At 44.8% G+C, this 22,995-nt stretch overlaps 1 protein-coding gene across 3 annotated transcripts in view; it reads right to left on the reverse strand.

Annotated features, from left to right (window-relative positions):
- Positions 1 to 21,914, reverse strand: part of LOC137431332 (E3 ubiquitin-protein ligase MARCHF3) — a 95,981-nt gene extending 74,067 nt beyond the window's left edge. Inside the window, exons 1-2 of one of the 3 annotated variants that reach the window (XM_078781875.1) lie at positions 21,493 to 21,889; positions 15,910 to 15,968 (exon numbers count right to left, since the gene is read on the reverse strand). The gene's annotated coding sequence lies outside the window, so the exon portion shown is untranslated. Of the gene's footprint in view, positions 1 to 15,909; positions 15,969 to 21,492 lie in introns of all 3 variants that reach the window. The other 2 variants (XM_078781874.1, XM_078781876.1) reach the window with 2 other exon arrangements.
- Positions 21,915 to 22,995: the final 1,081 nt, after the last annotated feature.

The raw sequence follows: 22,995 nt of genomic DNA on the forward strand, positions 1-22,995 counted from the left end.
ATCGATCTAAAAAAAAAAAAATCAATGAGTTATTAAACTCATTTTACTCTTTTCCTTAAGTGCCAGGTGCAATGGTGCACACAACTCAAGACATTCCTTATTGAACCTCCCAGTTTTGAGCTCTTTCAACCAAAGAACGAATACAAGGCTCTTTTTCTGTCGTGGCATTTTTACCACAGGCTTTGGCAAAAGTGTGTGTATATTTTGGAAGTTTGACCTTAAGTTGACCTTTTGACCTCAAAATAGTTGGTTTACCAATTTAGTGACAATATGCAAATGCTGTTCAATTTTCAAGTCAATTGGATGAAAAATGGCGATTTTAGAAATCTGACCTCCAGATGACCTTTGACGTCAAAATCAATCGGTTTCTCAATTGTGACGACCTCTACAACTTCGTGAAGTTTCATGACGATCGGTTTAGAATTGCGAACTATAGGCGAGTGACAGACAGAGAATAACAAACGCAACCGACCAATATACTGCACTTGAAAAATCTTCGATTTTAAAAGCAACAAACGGACCCAAATGCAATACCCTCTCCTCCGGCGAGGGTAATAACGGTCATTAGGATGTACTTATGTGTCATGTATAAAGGAAAGATCTGGGAGATTGGTGACTGTTTGGTTTTAGTGTGGCATTCAAATGAGTTTTGGCGCGATGAGGGATACACTCGTGGCTCGCAAACCTTCTAGATTACAACACGGACTCCACATACGGCACAAGACGCGCTGCGCACATGAAACAATTACCCCCGAGGAAAAGCCTCTCTACCCTTCAACACATTTTATGACACTCTAACCCACTACTCAGGGGGAAGGTATTCAAGGGAAGATATTCTATTCTTACACTACGGAAATACCTACACTAAGGGACCTGTATGGTGGTTGCCATTGCCTTGGAACAGTTTCCTAAAACCATAATATTATATATATATATATACAGACTTGGCATTTAATATGGAATTATTTTTTTTCTTGACTTGGGTTTACTTTCTGAACTCAGTACATCAATCTGGTGAGTTTCTTTTACCCTTCGGTGATGTCTTTGTTGAAAGAACCATGTCACTGATTGTCTTTCGCAGCAAGAAGTCAATAACAGGATTATATCACAGGTGGCGTGACAAAATGTAAGGACAGGTACATTTGACGATTGGCTTCACAATCGGGTATATAAGGGTTGTTGCGTTCTGTATTAGTGGAAAACAACTGCTGCACGTCTACAAAAGTTACTGCCGCTTCCTCTGGAGATGGTCCGTCAACTTGACAATGCTGTTTGTCATGGAGTGGTGGCTTTACGAAATTCTGGCATGAAACAGCGTGCTATTGCTCGGCAGTATGGCATTACTCAAGGTCAAGTGTCAAAGATCCTGAAACGAAATGCTCAGAGGGGTGTCCCTACTCCAATACCGAGGCGAGGACGTCCACGCAGAACCACAAGGAGAGATGATCGCCAGCTGCACCGGTTAGTCTGCAATGGCCGTACCAAGTCAGCTAATCGGCTTAGGGCTGAGTGGCAGCAACTGACAAATGTGCCTGTATCCAGAAGGCTAGTCAACCAACGACTGGTTCAAGCAGGCTATCGTGCCAGGCATCCCCTGAGAAAGCCACGCCTGACCAGACAACACAGCCAGCGCCGATTGCAGTGGGCCAGAGAGCACCATCAATGGCAGCCAGGACAATGGAATCACGTGACCTTCAGTGACGAGTCGAGATTTCTGGTCTATCGTCAAGATGGCCACGTCCGAGTGTGCAGACAAGTGCATGAAGCCCACAACGAAGATTGTATAGTGCCAATAATCCAAGCTGGAGGTGGTGGGGGTGACCGTTTGGGCTGCTTTTCATGCAGGGGGCAAAACTGACCTGGTTGTTCTGAATGGAAACCTGAACCAGTTCAAGTACAGGGTCATTCTGGAAGAAACATTGCTTCCATTTGCTCGTGCAGCCTTTCGAGGAAACTTTGTCTTCCAAGATGACAATGCACGGCCTCATCGTGCTCGCATGATCCAACACTTTCTTGCTGACCGTGCTGTAGAGCATATGGAGTGGCCTGCCATGTCCCCTGATATGAATCCGATAGAGAACTTGTGGGCAGAATTAACGCGTCAAATCGACAACTTGGACCAGCAGCCTGCCTCTGTGCGTGAATTGCAGCAGGCTATTGTAACTGCATGGCAAGCGATTCCTGTCCAAACCTTGGCAAATCTCGTGATCAGCATGCCTCAACGTGTACGTGCCCTCCTGAATGCTCGTGGGGGTTACACGAAGTACTGAACTGTAATTTTACTGTCCGTAATCGCAGTCATAATTTAGCTTTTGTTGAAATTTTTTTTGGCTCATGTGCAAAATAAAGAGATACTTCTGGAAAACGTACAGAAGTTTAACACAGTACTGTACGTGAATCGAGTTCGATATCAGTTTACATCACTTTCAAGGATCAATTGATTTGCTTCGAAATGTCAAACGTGGTTTTTGTTTCTTTTAAAGGTCACATTAACAAAATCTAGAATAATTTCAACATAATTCCAATGAACTTTTGGTTCTAAGTCATCTTGAAAAGTAAGTTCACCCCCACAAAAAAAATATTCCATATTAAATGCCAAGTCTGTATATATATATATTGTTGCGGATATGGGATTTGGCCTCCATATCCGCTTGTAAATATTCCCCTATTTCCCCAATACTCCCCAACTATCCCCAATCCCCCATTCCCTAGTCCCATTGTCTGTAAACAACACTCTGTAGAACCGACCTTCCCCTTTTTGCCCCATTAAATGTCGTGCCCAGGTTCACCGCATCTCACGTAGACAACTATAGGACATCTTGCTAGTTATTCTTAGTCTATGTCAGTTAAGGACTCGTTTCCATTAATTCTGACTCTTCGTTGCACCAGAATGTGATTGTATGGCACCAGTAGTGAGTTTAGGACCTCCCCATACCTCCTCCCATCTTCCCCATGAAACTACAACAACAACAACAACAACAACAACAACAACAACTACAACAACTACAACAACAGCGCGCGGGGAGTGTGCGTCCTCACTCCGGCTCGGTTAGCCGCCATTGCCCATGTGCTCCAGGTTACCTCCAGGTTACGGGGTTACCACGAAGGGGCTGGCTGTCAGCTCCTCGTCAAGGGCGGAGCCCGGTAACCCCCCCGCACCCAATAAGAAGCGGCGGGCCGATTCCATCTGGGGCGGAGCTAACGAGCCGAGGGCGTGTCACTCCCCGCTGGATATACGCAGCCACTTACCGGACGTGACGTCAGATGCGCCCCCAGCTTGGAAAGAGAAGTCGCCACCTCCGAGCGCTGAGAGACCTCCCGCATCTCTGGACCGGACCGGGTCGATTCTGCCCCTGAGCCAAGGTGCACCTTGAGCCCCGACTACCTGCCCTTCCTTGCCATCAATCCCTGTGTGAGTCAGTCTTGTCCCGTTTATCTGTGGTCTGTCGGGAATAAGATAAGTGTGTCTAAGTGCCTACCTTCCTATGCTGTCCCTCTTGTCCTTGTAATCTAAACGTTCCGCATATCCCATATTATAACCTCCTTCGGAGGTCTTGAGAACTGTACCCCTGGTGTCGTGTCATTTAAACCCAGCCGTTGTGTCCTTTCCTTCATTGATCTAGCGTAGCGCGACTCGGCCAACGTTCGAGTATAATCGGGTAAACTGTGCAGACGCGGTCATACCAAACCGCTCGGTAAACTAACATCCAAAACCGCGTCTGTAACAATATATATATATATATATATATATATACATATATATATATATATATATATATATATATATATATATATATATATATATATATATATATATATATATATATATATATATATATATATATATATATATATATATATATATATATATATACAGTGGAACCTTGACTTACGAGTTTAATTCGTTCTGTGACCGAGCTCGTAACTCAAATTGCTCGTTTCTCAAATCAAATTTCCCCATTAAAATGCATTGAAATGCTATTAATCCGTTCCAGCCCGCCAAAAACCACACCAATTTTTTTTTTAATATACAGTATATATAAAAATATCTCGCGCTTTATATTTCACCTGTATGCAGCATACAAGTTGGCAGGATGGCCTGGACTGGAGGTACGCACACTTGACTCTAAAGTCTAAACTGTCCAGCCTGGGTTTGAATCCCGACCCAGCTATAACCTGTCATGGGTGAATCACAGGCAGGGTGATTCATCAATGTGTGTACCGCTAAACTGGGCGCCCCGTTTGCGTCCCATTAGTTGTTGGATGTTAAGGATCTCACCGTGTTTTCCACAAAGAGAAGGCGAGCTATCGCCGGCACTCTGAACAAGTTGTGGCCTGGCATGCTCTTCTCCTCTGCCGTTATATACGTCCTCCTCGGCATCTTTTTCCAGAAGAGCCCTGTCTCGTCACAGTTGAAGATTTGCTGGGGGATGTATCGTTCGGCTTCTATCAGTTCGGCAAAAGTTCTAATAAAATCCTCAGCTGCCTTCACATCCGCCTCACCAAGTCGACAACACGCACACCTCGCTCATGTTTTTCGACGATTGCGTGTTTTATATCCAAGCACATCATCCTCTTCTTCTTCTCAGTACCGTGTTTTCCACAAAGAGAAGGCGAGCTATCGCCGGCACTCTGAACAAGTTGTGGCCTGGCATGCTCTTCTCCTCTGCCGTTATATACGTCCTCCTCGGCATCTTTTTCCAGAAGAGCCCTGTCTCGTCACAGTTGAAGATTTGCTGGGGGATGTATCCTTCAGCTTCTATCAGTTTGGCAAAAGTTATAATAAAATCTTCAGCTGCCTTCACATCCGAGCTTGCTGCCTCACCATGCCTGACGACGGAGTGAATGCCGGTCCTCTTCTTAAAATTATCAAACCATCCCCGACTGGCTTTGAATGACTCTTCCGATGCCTCGTCCGTTGATGTTCCCGCCGTCTGCTGCACCAAATCCCCGTAAATGTCTCGTGCCTTCTCACACATGATGCTCTCGGTCACGGTATCTCCTGCGAGCTGCTTCTCCGTCAACCACACAAACAACAACCTCTCCATCTCTTCATGGATAGAGGTCCGGAGCTTTGAAATAATCGTAACGCCCTTGGCTGGCGTTATAGCCTTTATCGACTCCTTCTGCTTCAAAATCGTACATATCGTAGAGGTACTACGATCGTACTGCCTCGCCAAGTCGCCAACACGCACACCTCGCTCATGTTGTTCGACGATTGCGTGTTTTATAGCCAAGCTCATCATCCTCTTCTTCTTCTCAGCACTGCACTTGGCACTCACTTTCTTAGGCCCCATGGTTAAAACTAAGAAATTTTCCAAAATAACCAAAATGCGAAAACAAAAATGCAGCGATATACGTCAGAGATACTGTACCTGCACGGCAAGATAACCACGTGACCGGAACCCACCTGGTGGCGTAAACTCAAAATAACCAACATGCGAAAACAAAAATGCAGCGATATACGGCAGATACTGTACTTTCACGGAAAGATAACCACGTGACCGGGTGGCGAAAGCTCGTAACTCAAATCTCGGCTCGCATCTCAAAGCAATAAACCGCCCGAGCGACGGCTCGTATCTCGAAAAACTCGTAAGTTGGGGCACTCGTAAGTCAAGGTTCCACTGTATATATATATATATATATATATATATATATATATATATATATATATATATATGTATATATATATATATATATACAGTGAAACCTTGACTTACGAGTTTAATTCGTTCTGTGACCGAGCTCGTAACTCAATTTGCTCGTTTCTCAAATTAAATTTCCCCATTAAAATGCATTGAAATGCTATTAATCCGTTCCAGCCCCCAAAAAACCACACCAATTTTTTTTGTTACGTGTTTTTAAATAAGAAAAATGTACTTTATAAATAACAAATAATGTATAAACAAGCACGACCTCGTATATACTGTACATAATAAGCGGCGTTATGCGCGCTGCTTGTAAACAAGGAGGAAGCGGACAACGCGGTAATTTGTAAGAGTCTTTTTTCATAGCTCACTGTAACACTGGCGCGCTCCGGGCTGCGCGCCGGTGTATATCCTGAGGCCACGCCTACCCCTCGGCGTGGCCACCGCCCACTTGGTGCGCGGAATGATGTCACCACGCCAGTGAGCTTCCGTGTCCGCCACAATGCAAAGAAATAAACTGGTTTTATTAAGTGTATTTACCTTGAAGATCAGACGAAGATGCTGGCGGAGGTGGAGGAGATGACTTTTGCCTTTTTCGCCACACTTTCCTCGCTTTCACTTGCAGGGCGTTTCAATAAAAACCTGTCCAACGAGGTTTGTTTCTTCCTCCCTTTCAAAATGTTTCGATCGTACTGCTACGATCGTACTGCCTCGCCAAGTCGACAACACGCACACCTCGCTCATGTTTTTCGACGATTGCGTGTTTTATATCCAAGCACATCATCCTCTTCTTCTTCTCAGTACTGCCCTTGGCACTCAATTTCTTAGGACCCATGGTTAAAACTAAGAAATTTTCCAAAATAACCAACATGCGAAAACAAAGCAGCAGCGATATACGGCAGATATGCTTGCACGGCAAGATAACCACGTAACCGGAACGCTCGTTGGGCCACCTAGTGGCGGGTGGCGTAAGCTCGTAACTCAGATCTCGGCTCGCATCTCAAAGCAAAAAACCGCCCGAGCGACGGCTCGTATCTCGGAAAACTCGTAAGTTGGTGCACTCGTAAGTCAAGGTTTCACTATATATATATATATTGTTGCGGATATGAGATTGGCATCCATCCATATCCGCTTGTAAATATTCCCCTATTTCCTCCATACTTCCCAACTATCCCCAATCCCCCATTCCCTAGTCCCATTTCCTGTAAACAACACTCTGTAGACCCGACCTCCCCCTATTTCCCCCATTAAATGTCGCATCCAGGTCCACCGCATCTCACGTAGACAACTATAGGACATCTTGCTAGTTATTCTTAGTCTATGTCAGTTAAGGACTCGTTTCCATTAATTCTGACTCTTCGTTGCACCAGAATGTGATTGTATGGCACCGTTAGGAAGTTTAGGACCTCCCAATACCTCCCCGCAGCTCTTCCTCATGGTACAACAACAACAACAACAACAACAACAACAGCGGCGGCGGCGCGGGGAGTGTGCGTCCTCACTCCGGCTTGGTTGGTAGGGGGTGTTGTAAGGGCACCAAGCCTTTCCAACGAGCCGCCATCGAGCATGTGCTCGACGGGGTTACCACGTAGGGGCTCGCTGTCAGCTTCTCGTCAAGGGCGGAGCCCGGTAACCCCCCGCACCAAATAGAAGCGGCGGACCGATCCCATCTGGGGCGGAGCCAACGAGCCGAGGGCGTGTCACTCCCCGCTGAGCATGCGCAGGAAGAGGGAGGTGACGTCAGATGCGTGCTGAGCTTGAAGCAAGAGAGACGCCACCTCCGAGCGCTGCAATACCTCCCCGCATCTCTGGACTGGACCGTGCTTGATTCCGCCCCTGAGCCAAGGTGCACCTTGTGCTATCGACTGCCTGTCCTTCCCTGCCATCAATCCCTGTGTAAGTCAGTCTTGTTCCGTTTGTCTGTGGTCTGTCTGGGATAGATAAGATTGTGTCTAAGTGCCTATCTCTTCTGTGCTTTACCTCTTACCTTGTAATCTACCCCTTTTTTCCACCACCAATTATATCCTCCTCCGGAGGTCTTGAGAACTGTACCCCTTGTGTCGTTTCATTTATCCCAGCCGTTGTGTCCTTTCCTTCATTGATTTAGCATAGCGCGACTTGGTCAACGTCGGGTGGAATCGGGTAAACTGTGCGAACACGGCGGCCATTCCGCTCGGCCCATCATAACATCTAAGCCGTGTCCGTAACAATATATATATATATATATATATATATATATATATATATATATATATATATATATATATATATATATATATAGTTACATTTATGGGGGTAGGTAAGAGAATACAGTAGGAAAGGTAGAATTGCATAGTAAATAGTATGGACCGTGTGACATGTAAGAGCATTTCAATGTACTAAGTAGGGAAAATGTAGCTCAAGGTTGTGTTTAAATGTTCATCATACGACGGATGATGACGTGTTAATTAGTAATAGGGTTTAAGGCTATTTTCCCCTGTACGTGAAACCCTCTGTGGCCATCCCAAAAATTATGTGATGGCCAAGTTGTGCACGCTCCATGGACACGATGCAGTGAAAGCCTGCCCAGGAATGGCCGAGCAACCGTGGTACGGAGGGCGGGGGAACAGGGCCGGTAGGCCACGCCTCCCGACTGACAAGGCCGGGTGAAGTGGGCGAGCTCAAAGAAGCAGCTCCGCGATTAGTTAGGGGAGCGAGAGCACGGGCGGCAGCAAGAAGCTTCGCGATTGGTTCTTCGGGGAAAGAGAAGGCGATTTGTTCTTGCCGGAGAAGAGAAACTTGGCCATTTTTGTGTTCCTAAGAAGAGCGTTTGGTGCGACGAGATCGTGAGGGAGCTGGACTGTTGGGCTCTTTGGTGGGCTGGAGGCCACGCTATTCTTTATGAAGTGGAGGAGAAACAAAGAAGGCCGTCTTCACGACTCGCCTCATCCCCAAGCGCCCATGCAGTCATTTTTTCCTGGTTGCCCGAATGGTGGCTCTGGGGCTTCGCCAACTGCCGATACCACAGGATCCATTTTGGGGCCAGTTGAGTGTGCCGGACCGTGAATTTTATTTCCTTACCCTTCCCTGTGTGCGCGTTTGTGTCCGTGGTATGTTTGTATCCATCCAGGTAGAAATTTACCTCAGCTTCATGTCCGTTATTTTCAGTCTGCACCTTATTTTATTATAAATCATTGTCGTTTCATTTTTTTTTGTCTTGTTCTTGGTTTGGGTTTCAGATTAAACCCGTGTTTAGTGTAGTCAAACGCCTGTCTCTTCCATCTCGCGCGCGCAATAACCACCATAATCAGGAGGTTGCCTCAGGAGTTAATGCTGGTTCAGCTCATCCATCCAAGGCTGGTGTTAACTAGCAACGGACACGACAATATATATATTGTTGCGATTTTGGGAAACCGCTAAGTAGTAATGACAATCACCATACAGGTCCCTTGGAATAGTTATTTCATAGCAGAGCATTATCTTAGTCCCTTCCCCTTATATGGGTTAGTATGTCATGCGTTGGGGAGGGAAAGACAGGCCCTCCACTCATTAGGGGATAATTTGCCAGGAAATGCACACAGGCTCAAAGGCACATCATCCAAGCACCAGGTAAAAGTCCCTTGGAGAGGGCTTGTGGGGGCAGGGTGACAAACTTCACCAATCGGCAGCCCGGAAAACACCCTAAAACAGCCCCACCATTGCCAGGGCCTGACAAAAAAAGGCCTTGCACACGTGCCTCTCTCTCTCTTGGCCGGACCCTCTCTTTTCTCTACACTTGCCTGCATGATGCTCTCTGCTGGACAGAAAGGCCTTGGACTTTGTGTACACTGGACGTGTTTTTCGCTCTCTGTGCACGTGGCCTGCCAGCCGATATATCTATCTATATATACTAGGGTGGTCCCGAAAAATGAAGTTGAAGATTTTATTGCAACCACCTTGCCATTTCTTTACATAGTCTGAAAGAAGTTAGAATACCAAATTTGGTATAGATTGGACAACGTTTAGAGGTGCCACAAAGCCATTGCAGATTGAGCTCACAACAGTATACAGTACACTATAGTGTATTTGTTATTTAATGTTAATACAAACGATGCATCAAATTAACTTTTGTTCAACTAAAAAAGCTTTATAGCAATGCCTAAAATGTGTCTGTGACAACTAAACTTTTTCTTTCATAACTGACCACAGCAGGGGCCACCTTACTAGTGGCCACTTGTGGCACCCCTAAATATTAACCAGTTTTGCTGAAATTTTGTATGTTAACTTCTTTAAATCTATGTAAAAAAAATGGCAGGGTGGTCACAATGTTTTTATGAATTTAATTTTTTCCCATTCATTTGGGGACCACCTAATATATACACTCGGAACCCGTTAATATGCAATCCATGGGAGCCAGGAAAATCGACTGTGTGGTAAGTGAGACCGTGTATTACCTATCTTCCAGCACGAGCATGGTGGCCGCCATCTTGGATTGTATCGGTGACGACGAGTGAAACTAGGTCAATTTTCAAAAAGATACTTTTTCGTAATAAAACAACACATATGTAATAATACTTATACAATTTTTATTATACAAAACAATATACAAAAAACATAGAAATCAAGAAATATTGTTCAAAATACAAAATCCATTTGCGTGGGTTCGTGGGGAAAACGCGTTGCCTTGCTGCAGACGCGGATACGAAACGTCGATGGAGTCATCACTGGTGATGGTGTTTATACAATGTTTATACATATTTATACAATAGTATGACATTGGGTGTGCTGATGATGATGATTTAATTCATCAAGAAGTCATCCATTGACATTTGCTTCTTGGAGCGCTCAGCTGTGTCCTTAGACTTCCTCAGAAGACTATCTGCCTGAAGTGCTTCAAGATGACCACCATGATGGTCAAACCATTCAATGGCATCCTGTAGACCCTTGAACACTTCAGCAGCTCTGCGAATCTTCTTGGGTGTCCCCTCCTCCTCCTCTTCCTCCTCTGGCTCTGCAGTGACTTCAGCTACAATGTCTTCATCAGACTTCTCTTCAGCAACCTGAAGATCATCATCAGCATGGGCCCATTCATCCATGGCTTCACTGAGGTTCTCAGGTGTAGTCCCCAGATGAGCTGAGACTAGCTGGGTGGCCTTCTCCTCCAGGTCCTTGTTCTTGAAGCCCCAGAATGGCTGGTCATCTTCATCCTCCTCATCATCACTGAAGACCTCCTCGGGCATGGGTTGACCATAGTTCCAAGCCTTGACCACACTCCTCTCGTTGATGTGGTCCCAGGCTTTTCCAGAGACAGTGCTGGCATCCTTCAGGTGGACTGCCTTGAGGAAGGAAACAACATCATCCACTCCAGACTCAACCATGTGGATCATCAGCTCCTTCATGTAGAGTTGCTTGAAGTTGTGGATGATACCCTGGTCCAAAGGCTGACAGATGGAAGTGGTGTTCTTGGGAAGATATAACGGAATTCGAATCCAGGATCCTCGGATCCAAAGCCAGCACCCTAACCGCTAAGCCAACACCAGGCCTACAATGCTTCATATCCAAGAACAATGTACTTACTACATGCTCGATGCTTGTCATTTTTTGTTTTTTAGCTGCGACGAGCAGCTCTATGAGAGGACCACGTTGTTGTTCTTGTTGTTGGGGTGCCTTTTTGAATAGCGCATGTGCATACACTCGGACTTCCCCTACCGACCAAGCCCGTTTCAAATTATCCCTCTGCCACCCAGAATTAACATTAACAAATAACATTAATGAATTAACATTAACATTAACAGAAATAACATTCACATCCATACATTATATGTAATCAGTTGATGAAGCATGTTGTGTTGCAAAACAAAGGACAAGACCAGAACTGAAAGACAAAAAGACGCTAGTGCATGCGTATAATTTAATGACTGGTCGAATTTGGTGGTGCATATTGCAACGGATATCCTCATGATTCTACACGTCGCAGCTGGTGACCACACTGTGATCATTTTTCTCTTGTTCCCTACTAATTTATCAAAATTTTTGGGTACCAAGGGTCGACCGTGTGCTATCCGAAATCGCATATTAATGGATCGCATATTAACGGGTTCTGTGTGTGTGTATATATATATACAGTGGAACCTTGACTTACGAGTTTAATTCGTTCCGTGACCGAGCTCGTAACTCAAATTGCTCGTATCTCAAATCAAATTTCCCCATTGAAATGCATTGAAATGCTATTAATCCGTTCCAGCCCGCCAAAAACCACACCAATTTTTTTTTAAATATACAGTATATATAAAAATATCTCGCGCTTTATATTTCACCTGTATGCAGCATACAAGTTGGCAGGATGGCCTGGACTGGAGGTACGCACACTTGACTCTAAAGTCTAAACTGTCCAGCCTGGGTTTGACTCCCGACCCAGCTATAACCTGTCATGGGTGAATCACAGGCAGGGTGATTCATCAATGTGTGTACCGCTAAACTGGGCGCCCCGTTTGCGTCCCATTAGTTGTTGGATGTTAAGGATCTCACCGTGTTTTCCACAAAGAGAAGGCGAGCTATCGCCGGCACTCTGAACAAGTTGTGGCCTGGCATGGCATGAACATGAAAACATGAACATGAACATGAACATGAAATGTTCGACATGAACATGAAATTTTCCGAAATAACCAAAATGCGAAAACAAAAACGCAGCGCTATACGACAGAGATACGTACTGTACTTGAACGGCAAGATAACCACGTGACCAGAACCTACCTGGCGGCGTAAACTCAAAATAACCGAAATGCGAAAACTAAAACGCAGCGCTATACGACAGAGATACTGTACTTGAACGGCAAGATAACCACGTGACCGGGTGGCGAAAGCTCGTAACTCGGATCTCGCCTCGCATCTCAAAGCAATAAACTGCCGGAGCGACGGCTCGTATCTCGAAAAACTCGTAAGTTGGGGCACTCGTAAGTCAAGGTTCCACTGTATATATATATATATATATATATATATATATATATATATATATATATATATATATATATATATATATATATATATATATATATATATATATATATATATATATATATATATATATATATATATATATATATATATATATATATATATGTCTCTGTCTCTGTCTGTCTCTTCCCTCTCGCTGCACGTGTGCACGACGGACTCTTTCTGCACGAGGCCACGACTTGATTTTCTCTCTGCTGCTTTGGACTTTGTTCTCTCTGCACATGCCTGCTCTCTGCCTACCAGTTGCACTCTGCACGAGATCACAACGTGCTTACTCTCCACGTGTACTGGCTCTTACCTGCATGGTTCCGACACACTCACTCTGCCGAGTTCCCAACACTCTTTGCCTCTTCGTGTTCGTGCTGAGGATCGCCTTTGCCTTTTCATGTTCGTGCTGGGGATTGCCTTTGCCTCTTCGTGCTTGTGCTGGGGGTGGCCATCTTGCCGGTGTGGTGCTCGTTGGTGACGACAAGACGAGGTCGTTGCAGGGGACACAACAAGCTCCTGGTAACATCGTAACCATTTTGCTAACAGGATCCCAACGTTTGTTTTTCCCTCCCCCTTCAATGTGAATGTGTGCTGGGTGCCCATGTTGTGTTTGTTTGTTGTAATCGTCATAAGGCGTAGAATAAGATAAGTTCCTGCCTCTTGTCCTTTTTTCTTTCCTATCGATAAGTTTCACTGCAAATAAATCGAATCGTTAAAAACGTTTCCTTTCCAACTGTCCATGAATGTCCTTTCTTCCATTGGTCCGCCATTGCTCGCTCCAAGAGTAGCGATCGGCCGTAACAAAATTAGTCTCAGCCCGGCGGGCACCAACGGTTGCTCGGCCGTCTAAATTTCCATCCAGGAACAAAAGTGGTACACCGCCGGAGGGTACGTTTCCCAATTGAAACCGTCACGTGGTACAGGTAAGCGGTGTTAGACGATTGGACCCTGCTATCGCGCGACGCACAAATTGGCGTTCATAGTAGTTGCTGGTTCGTGCGCATTATTCGTTAAAAGTAATTCGCGCGCAGCAGCCTCAAGTCCGGTAAGTTCGGGAGGGAACAGAAGCTAACCCCCGTTAGCTTCCGTTCCCAAGTACAGTGCAATAAAAATTCTCACTGGCGATCACCACGAACCACACCACCCAGAGGCAGTGTGCAATGGGCACGCAGATTTTCCAGAAGTTTACATCTCAATAGACCTGGATAAGAAATTTCAGCAACAGGACAAAATGATGCATATGAAACTTGCAACAAGAAAACAAAATACCCCTAATTGAAGCCAAAAGACATGATGAATCCAAGGGTGTGGGAAACAAAATTCTTCACTGGCAAGGATAGAAAGAAACAAATATATAAATAAAAGTTAAATCAAAGGAGTAGGAAGAGGAATATTTTGAAAATGCAGAAAGAAGAAGAAAAGTCAGAAGTTGAGACAACCATTTCTGGTTAACCTAACCGGTTCTGGCCAAAAACAAATCTGCAGATAAATGGTAAATGCAGCTTGGATTATTAACTCAAAGCAGTATTGTATATAATAAAGGATATACCACCTTTAGAGGCCATTTTCCCCACAGAGCAGGGGTTGGCCTTTTTTGGGCACCGTGGTCCCCTTTTTGAAGCAATGTTTTATGTCCGGATACCCTTCCTGCCGCCAACCCTGTTAGTCGCCTCTTGCGACACAGGGAATTACCAGTGAACTGGTACTTAATTTGCCGACCTCGGAAGGATGACAGGCTGAGTCAACCCCCTGGCGTTAATTCAGCGATTGACCGGGATTCAAACCCAGGATCCTAGGATCCCAAGCTGGCACCCTAACCACAAAGCCAACACCAGGCTAATATATAATAAAGGATAAATAAATAAATAATAAGATGGCTTGCAAGCAGTTTTGATCAAATAAGCTACCAACAGTATGCAACAATTACCCAAAAGCCAGTTGATAAAATCTGAGTAAAGCCAACCACATGGCATTTCAAATCTGCCTGGATAACCATTCAAGAACGGATGGATGGATGAATGCACCATGCTTTCAGCAGTGTCAGTTCTGCTGAAGCAGTTTATTTTGTTTGGGTTACAATCCCAGATGGGTCGCCACTCCAACGCACAGTACACAGCTGAGGTTACAGGAATTGGAAATTTGTTAAGGGTGTCGCCCGATCTTCTCGAAGGACACCATTGGATCTTTAACACCCGCCGACTAATGGTAACAGATGCGACGCCAAGTTTCACATCCATAGGATGGATGGCACATACATTGATAGATCACCCTGCATGTGAAAAACCAGGGTGACATTGTTAAGTTGGGTCAAGATGCGAACCTAGGGTAGACAAATCAGTGGTGAGTCAGCATAAATTTAGGCTATTCTGCTAGCCCATTGAATAATGGAAGGTCAATCATAAAAGATGAAATGGATTTAAAGCGTGTTCAGCCTATCTTTGCTTTAATCCTGCCATGAGCTATAAAATCTATCAGCACAGTCAAATGCGATCAAATATCATCTCAAGGGTAACCAACAGAATTGCAGGCAATGTAATCCACAAATCACGTTTTTTGAAATTGAAGAGACGTCAGTGACAACATTGAAAGTGTATTGATCCAACAAAGGAAAGACTTCATACCAAGATACAAGAGGATGTCAGCAAAGCGTCTGTTAAAGCTTTCTGAACTTGGAACATCGCTATATCAGTGATAAAACATTGCCGCCTCTAACAGAAGACGTGAGGCTGTGGCCTCTTGACTTCTGTCCGAGCAACACGACAAGAAAATAAAAATCAATCAATATTGGGAAGAAAAAAAAACAAGTGATGTAGTACTACAATCTTCAAACCTGTCTTCTCGGCTACAGTCTGCACACAGGTATATCACTTGCAGTTTGCAGCCTTTATCTTCAATGTTAGAGCTTTGCACATGTCAATGTCCCCAGTGCTGTCACAATGTTATTAAGGTATTGTAGGCCTGTAGCCAAAATCACTGTCCACTTGTCACATTTTGCCGGAAATAAAATGAGTTTCAGGTTCAAGGCCAAAATGCACTGTGGTTTGCTGAAACACCTGTTGCCCATTCAACCTCCATGAAGCAAATCATTGATGGACAGTTTGCTATCGATGTCCTTGCAAACCGCAGAATGTCTCCCACACCCTAAGGATGTGGAAGCAAAAAAAAAAAAAAAAAAAAAAAAAAAAAGCAGTGGGAAATTACCATGGAAAATCCTATTCCCTTTCCAAGCATGAGGGAGTGCTTCAAAGGGTCCTGTTATTTGAACATCTCGTGGAATACTGAAAAACAGAACAAGTATTACCTCCTTCACCAAAGGTGGGCGGAGGTTATGTTTTCAATCCTGTCTGTCCGTCCGTCCGTCTGAAAATACAATATCTCAAACAGTTGTGGATCGAATTGGATGAAAAACCTGCTGAATTAGTTGGTTAGGTGACAAGAACAAGCAGATTAGATTTTGGTTCAGCTCGGAAACCAGATCCAGCACATCAGTGGGATACAAAATGTAAACTGTTCACCTCACGGAGGTACATGCTCTAACAAGTGCCATTCTAGTTTGAAATGCAGTTCCAAAAAAAAAATGCTGTATTAAATTTAAAAACGACAACATGAAATTACAATTCAAACTGAGGAAATAAACAAGCGAGGTGGTATAAGAGAGAAAGGAGAGAATGTAAATGTGGAAAGAAAGGGAAGGATACAGGGATTGGTAATGTGGAAGGAGGTAGGGAATGGAAATGTGGAATGAGGTCGGGAATGGAATACGTGGAAGGATGTGGGGAATGGAAATATGGAATGAGGTAGGGAATGGAATACGTGGAAGGAGGTAGGGAATGGAAATTTGGAAGAAGGTAGGGAATGGTAATGTGGAAGGATGTGGGGAATGGAAATGTGGAATGAGGTCGGGAATGGAATACGTGGAAGGATGTGGGGAATGGAAATGTGGAAGGAGGTAGGGAATGGAATACGTGGAAGGATGTGGGGAATGGAAATGTGGAAGGAGGTAGGGAATGGAAATTTGGAAGAAGGTAGGGAATGGTAATGTGGAAGGATGTGGGGAATGGAAATATGGAATGAGGTAGGGAATGGAAATGTGCAAGAAGGTAGGGGAATAGTAATGTGGAAGGAGGTAGGGAATGGAAATGTGGAAGGAAGTAGGGAAGGGAAATGTGGAAGGAGGTAGGGAATGGTAATGTGGAAGGAGGTAGGGAATGGTAATGTGGAAGGAGGTAGGGAATGGAAATGTGGAATGAGGTCGGGAATGGAATACGTGGAAGGATGTGGGGAATGGAAATATGGAATGAGGTAGGGAATGGAATACGTGGAAGGAGGTAGGGAATGGAAATTTGGAAGAAGGTAGGGAATGGTAATGTGGAAGGATGTGGGGAATGGAAATGTGGAATGAGGTCGGGAATGGAATACGTGGAAGGATGTGGGGAATGGAAATGTGGAAGGAGGTAGGGAATGGAATACGTGGAAGGATGTGGGGAATGGAAATGTGGAAGGAGGTAGGGAATGGTAATTTGGAAGAAGGTAGGGAATGGTAATGTGGAAGGATGTGGGGAATGGAAATATGGAATGAGGTAGGGAATGGAAATATGCAAGAAGGTAGGGGAATAGTAATGTGGAAGGAGGTAGGGAATGGAAATGTGGAAGGAAGTAGGGAAGGGAAATGTGGAAGGAGGTAGGGAATGGTAATGTGGAAGGAGGTAGGGAATGGTAATGTGGAAGGAGGTAGGGAATGGTAATGTGCAAAGACATAGGGAATGGTAATGTGCAAGGACATAGGGAATGGTAATGTGCAAGGACATAGGGAATGGTAATGTGCAAGGACATAGGGAATGGTAATGTGCAAGGACATAGGGAATGGAAATGTGCAAGGAGGTGGGGAATAGAAATATGTAGGGAAGTAGGAAAAGGAAATGTGGAAAGACATAGGGAATGGAAATGTGGAAGTAGGTAGGGAAAGGTAATGTGGAAGGAGGTAGGGAATGGAAATGTGAAAGGATGCGGGGAATGGAAATATGGAATGAGGTAGGGAATGCAAATTTGGAAGGAGATAGGGAATGGAAATGTGCAAGAAGGTGGGGAATAGAAATGTGGAAGGAGATAGGGAATGGAAATGTGCAAGAAGGTAGGGAATGGTAATGTGCAAGAAGGTGGGGAATAGAAATGTGGAAGGAGGTAGGGAATGGAAATGTGGAAGGAGATAGGGAATGGAAATGTGCAAGAAGGTAGGGAATGGTAATGTGCAAGAAGGTGGGGAATAGAAATGTGGAAGGAGGTAGGGAATGGAAATGTGGAAGGAGGTAGGGAAGGTAAATATGAAAGGAGATAGGGAATGGAAATGTGCAAGAAGGTGGGGAATAGAAATGTGGAAGGAGGTAGGGAATGGAAATGTGGAAGGAGGTAGGGAAATGAAATATGGAAGGAAGTATGGAATGGAAATGTAGAAGAATGTAGGTAATGGTAATGTGGAAGGATGTGAGGAATGGAAATATGGAAAGAAGTAGGGAAGTAGGGAAAGGAAATGTGGAAGGAGGTAGGGAATGGTAATGTGCAAAGACATAGGGAATGGTAATGTGCAAGGACATAGGGAATGGTAATGTGCAAGGACATAGGGAATGGTGATGTGCAAGGACATAGGGAATGGTAATGTGCAAGGACATAGGGAATGGAAATGTGCAAGGAGGTGGGGAATAGAAATATGTAGGGAAGTAGGAAAAGGAAATGTGGAAAGACATAGGGAATGGAAATGTGGAAGTAGGTAGGGAAAGGTAATGTAGAAGGAGGTAGGGAATGGAAATGTGGAAGGATGCGGGGAATGGAAATATGGAATGAGGTAGGGAATGGAAATGTGCAAGAAGGTGGGGAATATAAATGTGGAAGGAGGTAGGGAATGGAAATGTGGAAGGAGATAGGGAATGGAAATGTGCAAGAAGGTAGGGAATGGTAATGTGCAAGAAGGTGGGGAATAGAAATGTGGAAGGAGGTAGGGAATGGAAATGTGGAAGGAGGTAGGGAATGGAAATGTGGAAGGAGGTAGGGAATGGAAATGTGGAAGGAGGTGGGGAAGGGAAATGTGCAAGGAGGTGGGGAATATAAATATGGAAGGATGTAGGGAAGTAGGAAAAGGAAATGTGGAAGGTCAGGAAAGGAAATGTGGAAGAAGGTAGGGAATGGTAATGTGGAAGGAGGTAGGGAATGGCAATGTTGAAGGAGGTAGGGAATGGTAATGTGGAAGGTAGGTTATAGAAATGTGGAAGAATGTAGGGAATGGTAATGTGGAAGGAGGTAGGGAATGGAAATGAGGAAGGAGGTAGGGAATGGAAATGTGGAAGGAGGTAGGGAATGGTAATGTGCAAGGAGGTTGGGAATGGAAATGTGGATGGAGGGAGGGAACGGTAATGTGCAAGGAGGTTGGGAATGGAAATGTGGATGGAGGTAGGGAATGGTAATGTGCAAGGAGGAAGGGAATGGTAATGTGCAAGGATGTAGGGAATGCAAATGTGGAAGGAGGTAGAGAATGGAAATGTGGAAGGATGTGGGGAATGGAAATATGGAATGAGGTAGGGAATGGAAATTTGGAAGAAGGTAGGGAATGGGAATGGTAATGTGGAAGGATGTGGGGAATGGAAATATGGAATGAGGTAGGGAATGGAAATTTGGAAGCAGGTAGGGAATGGTAATGTGGAAGGATGTGGGGAATGGAAATATGGAATGAGGTAGGGAATGGAAATTTGGAAGAAGGTAGGGAATGGTAATGTGGAAGGCTGTGGGGAATGGAAATATGGAATGCGGTAGGGAATGGAAATTTGGAAGAAGGTAGGGAATGGTAATGTGGAAGGATGTGGGGAATGGAAATATGGAATGAGGTAGGGAATGGAAATTTGGAAGAAGGTGGGGAATGGTAATGTGGAAGGATGTGGGGAATGGAAATATGGAATGAGGTAGGGAATGGAAATGTGCAAGAAGGTAGGGAATGGTAATGTGGAAGGAGGTAGGGAATGGTAATGTGGAAGGAGGTAGGGAAGGGAAATGTGCAAGGAGGTAGGGAATAGAAATATGGAAGGAAGTAGGGAAATGAAATGTGGAAGGAGGTAGGGAATGGTAATGTGCAAGGAGGTGGGGAATAGAAAGGTGGAAGGAGGTGGGGAATAGAAATGTGGAAGGAGGTAGGGAATGGTAATGTGGAAGGAGGTAGAGAATGGTAATGTGGATGGAGGTAGGGAATGGTAATGTGGAATGAGGTAGGGAATCGTAATGTGGATGGAGGTAGGGAATGGTAATGTGCAAGGTGGTAGGGAATGATAATGTGGAAGGATGTAGGGAATGGTAATGTGGATGGAGGTAGGGAATGGTAATGTGGAATGAGGTAGGGAATCGTAATGTGGATGGAGGTAGGGAATGGTAATGTGGATGGAGGTAGGGAATCGTAATGTGGATGGAGGTAGGGAATCGTAATGTGGATGGAGGTAGGGAATGGTAATGTGGAAGAAGGTAGGGAATGATAATGTGGATGGAGGTAGGGAATGGTAATGTGGATGGAGGTAGGGAATGGTAATGTGGAATGAGGTAGGGAATCGTAATGTGGATGGAGGTAGGGAATCGTAATGTGGATGGAGGTAGGGAATGGTAATGTGCTAGGTGGTAGGGAATGATAATGTGGAAGGATGTAGGGAATGGTAATGTGGAAGGAGGTTGGGAAAGGAAATGTGGAAGGAGGTAGGGAATGGAAATGTGGAAGGAGGTAGGGAATGGTAATGTGCAAGAAGGTAGGGAATGGTAATGTGCAAGGAGGTTGGGAATGGAAATGTGGATGGAGGTAGGAATGGTAATGTGCAAGGAGGTAGGGAATGGTAATGTGCAAGGAGGTGAATAGAAATGTGGATGGAGGTAGGGAATGGTAATGTGCAAGGAGGTGAATAGAAATGTGGATGGAGGTAGGGAATGGAAATGTGCAAGGAGGTAGGGAATGGTAATGTGAAAGGAGGTAGGGAATGGTAATGTGCAAGGAGGTAGGGAATAGAAATGTGGAAGGATGTAGGGAATGCTAATGTGAAAGGAGGTTGGGAAAGGAAATGTGGAAGGAGGTAGGGAATGGTAATGAGCAAGAAGGTAGGGAATGGAAATGTGCAAGGAGGTAGGGAATGGTAATGTGAAAGGAGGTAGGGAATGGTAATGTGCAAGGAGGTAGGGAATAGAAATGTGGAAGGATGTAGGGAATGGTAATGTGAAAGGAGGTAGGGAATGGTAATGTGCAAGGAGGTAGGGAATGGTAATGTGAAAGGAGGTAGGGAATGGTAATGTGCAAGGAGGTAGGGAATAGAAATGTGAAACGAGGTAGGGAATGGTAATGTGGAAGGAGGTTGGGAAAGGAAATGTGGAAGGAGGTAGGGAATGGTAATGAGCAAGAAGGTAGGGAATGGTAATGTGCAAGGAGGTTGGGAATGGAAATGTGGATGGAGGTAGGGAATGGAAATGTGCAAAGAGAGTTGAGAGAAGATAGACGAGGAGGGAAAGGATATGTATTTGGTATACTTGGGGGCGGGGGTGGGAGGGATGGTACGTATTAAATAGATGCCTCCCCGTCATCTGACTTCCTCAATTTGCATATTCATTTGGAAACATCCTGAGAAACAGACCTCACCGTTAAATCCCAACTTTCCCTTCCAGCTAATAATATTTTTGTTCGTCCCACATTCCTAACGTCAAACTCGACCCTCGTTTTAAAATACTGACAGCAGAGCCAGACGGACACAACACGCCATTGCATTATATGAAGTCTCCAAGAGCTATTTCGACACAGAATCGCGTCAACAGGAAATCATGGCGATGGTTTTGAAAGCAAAACTATTTGAAAATACAGGAATATCATTTGTCTCACCCCATATTTCCTTGTCCGAAATGAAACTTGTCCCTTTGAAGTACAACAGGCCCCTCCGAGACCCTCCGACCACACAAAGGCTCCTCAAAGACTTTCAAAGCCCTTAAATATCCCCAAAGATGACGTCACGCTCCTCCAAACCCAACCAGGTCTCTCAAGGTCCCGTCAGACCCACCAACTCCAAATGAGAGGTCGCAACAGACCCCGGCGGTCCCTCGAGTCCCAGTGACTTCAAATCGACAAACAGGTCGACTCTCCTAATGGCAGAGCATGGCCTGGCCGACTTACAAGCGCTACCTGTCCGAGTCCCTATCGATCTGACTGACTCACTGACTGAGTGACTCCCTGTCTAGTTTAGGCCATGGCGGCCTCACGCTTCCGTGTCACTACCTTCGCTAAAGGGGATCCGAATGCGCTCGTCCCATCTATCATTGAATCCGCCCACATTCTTTCTTCACCTGTCTCTTACCCTTTTCTCGCCTTAAAATTACCATATTACTCCTACGGGATACATCCATGATGTAGCATGACGTGACACGACATCATATGAACGACAAAGGTGTCTTTTGGATAATGCCGACACAAGCGCGGTACTTTTGTTGGATTAATAAGGTCAATCTATTTATTACGTACGCCGGGGGTTAATTAATTAATTATTTATTCTTATTAGTATTACTAGGGCATGCCCGTACTATATATAAGCTAGGACGTGCCCGTACGTGGGTGCCCGTTCCTTGCCAAAAAAAAAAAAAAAAAAAAAATTTGTGTAGCGGTCTGTGTGTGTAAACATCCTAGGGCGTGCCCGTACGTGGGTACAAAAAAACATGCGTGCAAACAACAACAACAAAAAAAAACTTTGAAACCACGTGGCAGTAACGACCACAGAACCCCCCCCCCTCTATTTACATGAATGGTTTGGTCCATTCGCAACGATCACAGAACCCCCCCCTCTATTTACATGCAATGGTTTGGTCCAAAGCGAACGGTTTGGTCCATTCGATGTGATTCGATGATTCGATGTGAATGGTTTGGTCCATTCGCAACGACCACAGAACCCCCCCCTCTATTTACATGAATGGTTTGGTCCATTCGCAAAGCCAAAGCGAACGACCACAGAACCCCCCCCTCTATTTACATGAATGGTTTGGTCCATTCGCAAAGCCAAAGCGAACGACCACAGAACCCCCCCCCTCTATTTACATGAATGGTTTGGTCCATTCGCAACGCCAAAGCGAACGGCGAACGGCTAAATCGCCATAGCTCGGTAAGTACTTGTCCGATTAATTTCAAACCTTGAAAAGGCACATCCTCGGGTCCCCAGCAATATACCTGGCAAGTTTCAAGTATATCGGACCCGTGGTTGTCGAGAAACAGCGGTCACAGACAAACAGACGTACAGACGTACAGACGTACAAACGTACAAACGTACAGACAGAGATTACTGGAATTATAGATAGATTACGTACCGCGTACGTAATACGTGGACAAAAAAAAATGGAAACA

The sequence above is a fragment of the Myxine glutinosa genome, chromosome 7, assembly GCF_964187855.1.
Source record: "Myxine glutinosa chromosome 7, kmMyxGlut1.1, whole genome shotgun sequence".
NCBI classification, from domain to species: domain Eukaryota; kingdom Metazoa; phylum Chordata; class Myxini; order Myxiniformes; family Myxinidae; genus Myxine; species Myxine glutinosa.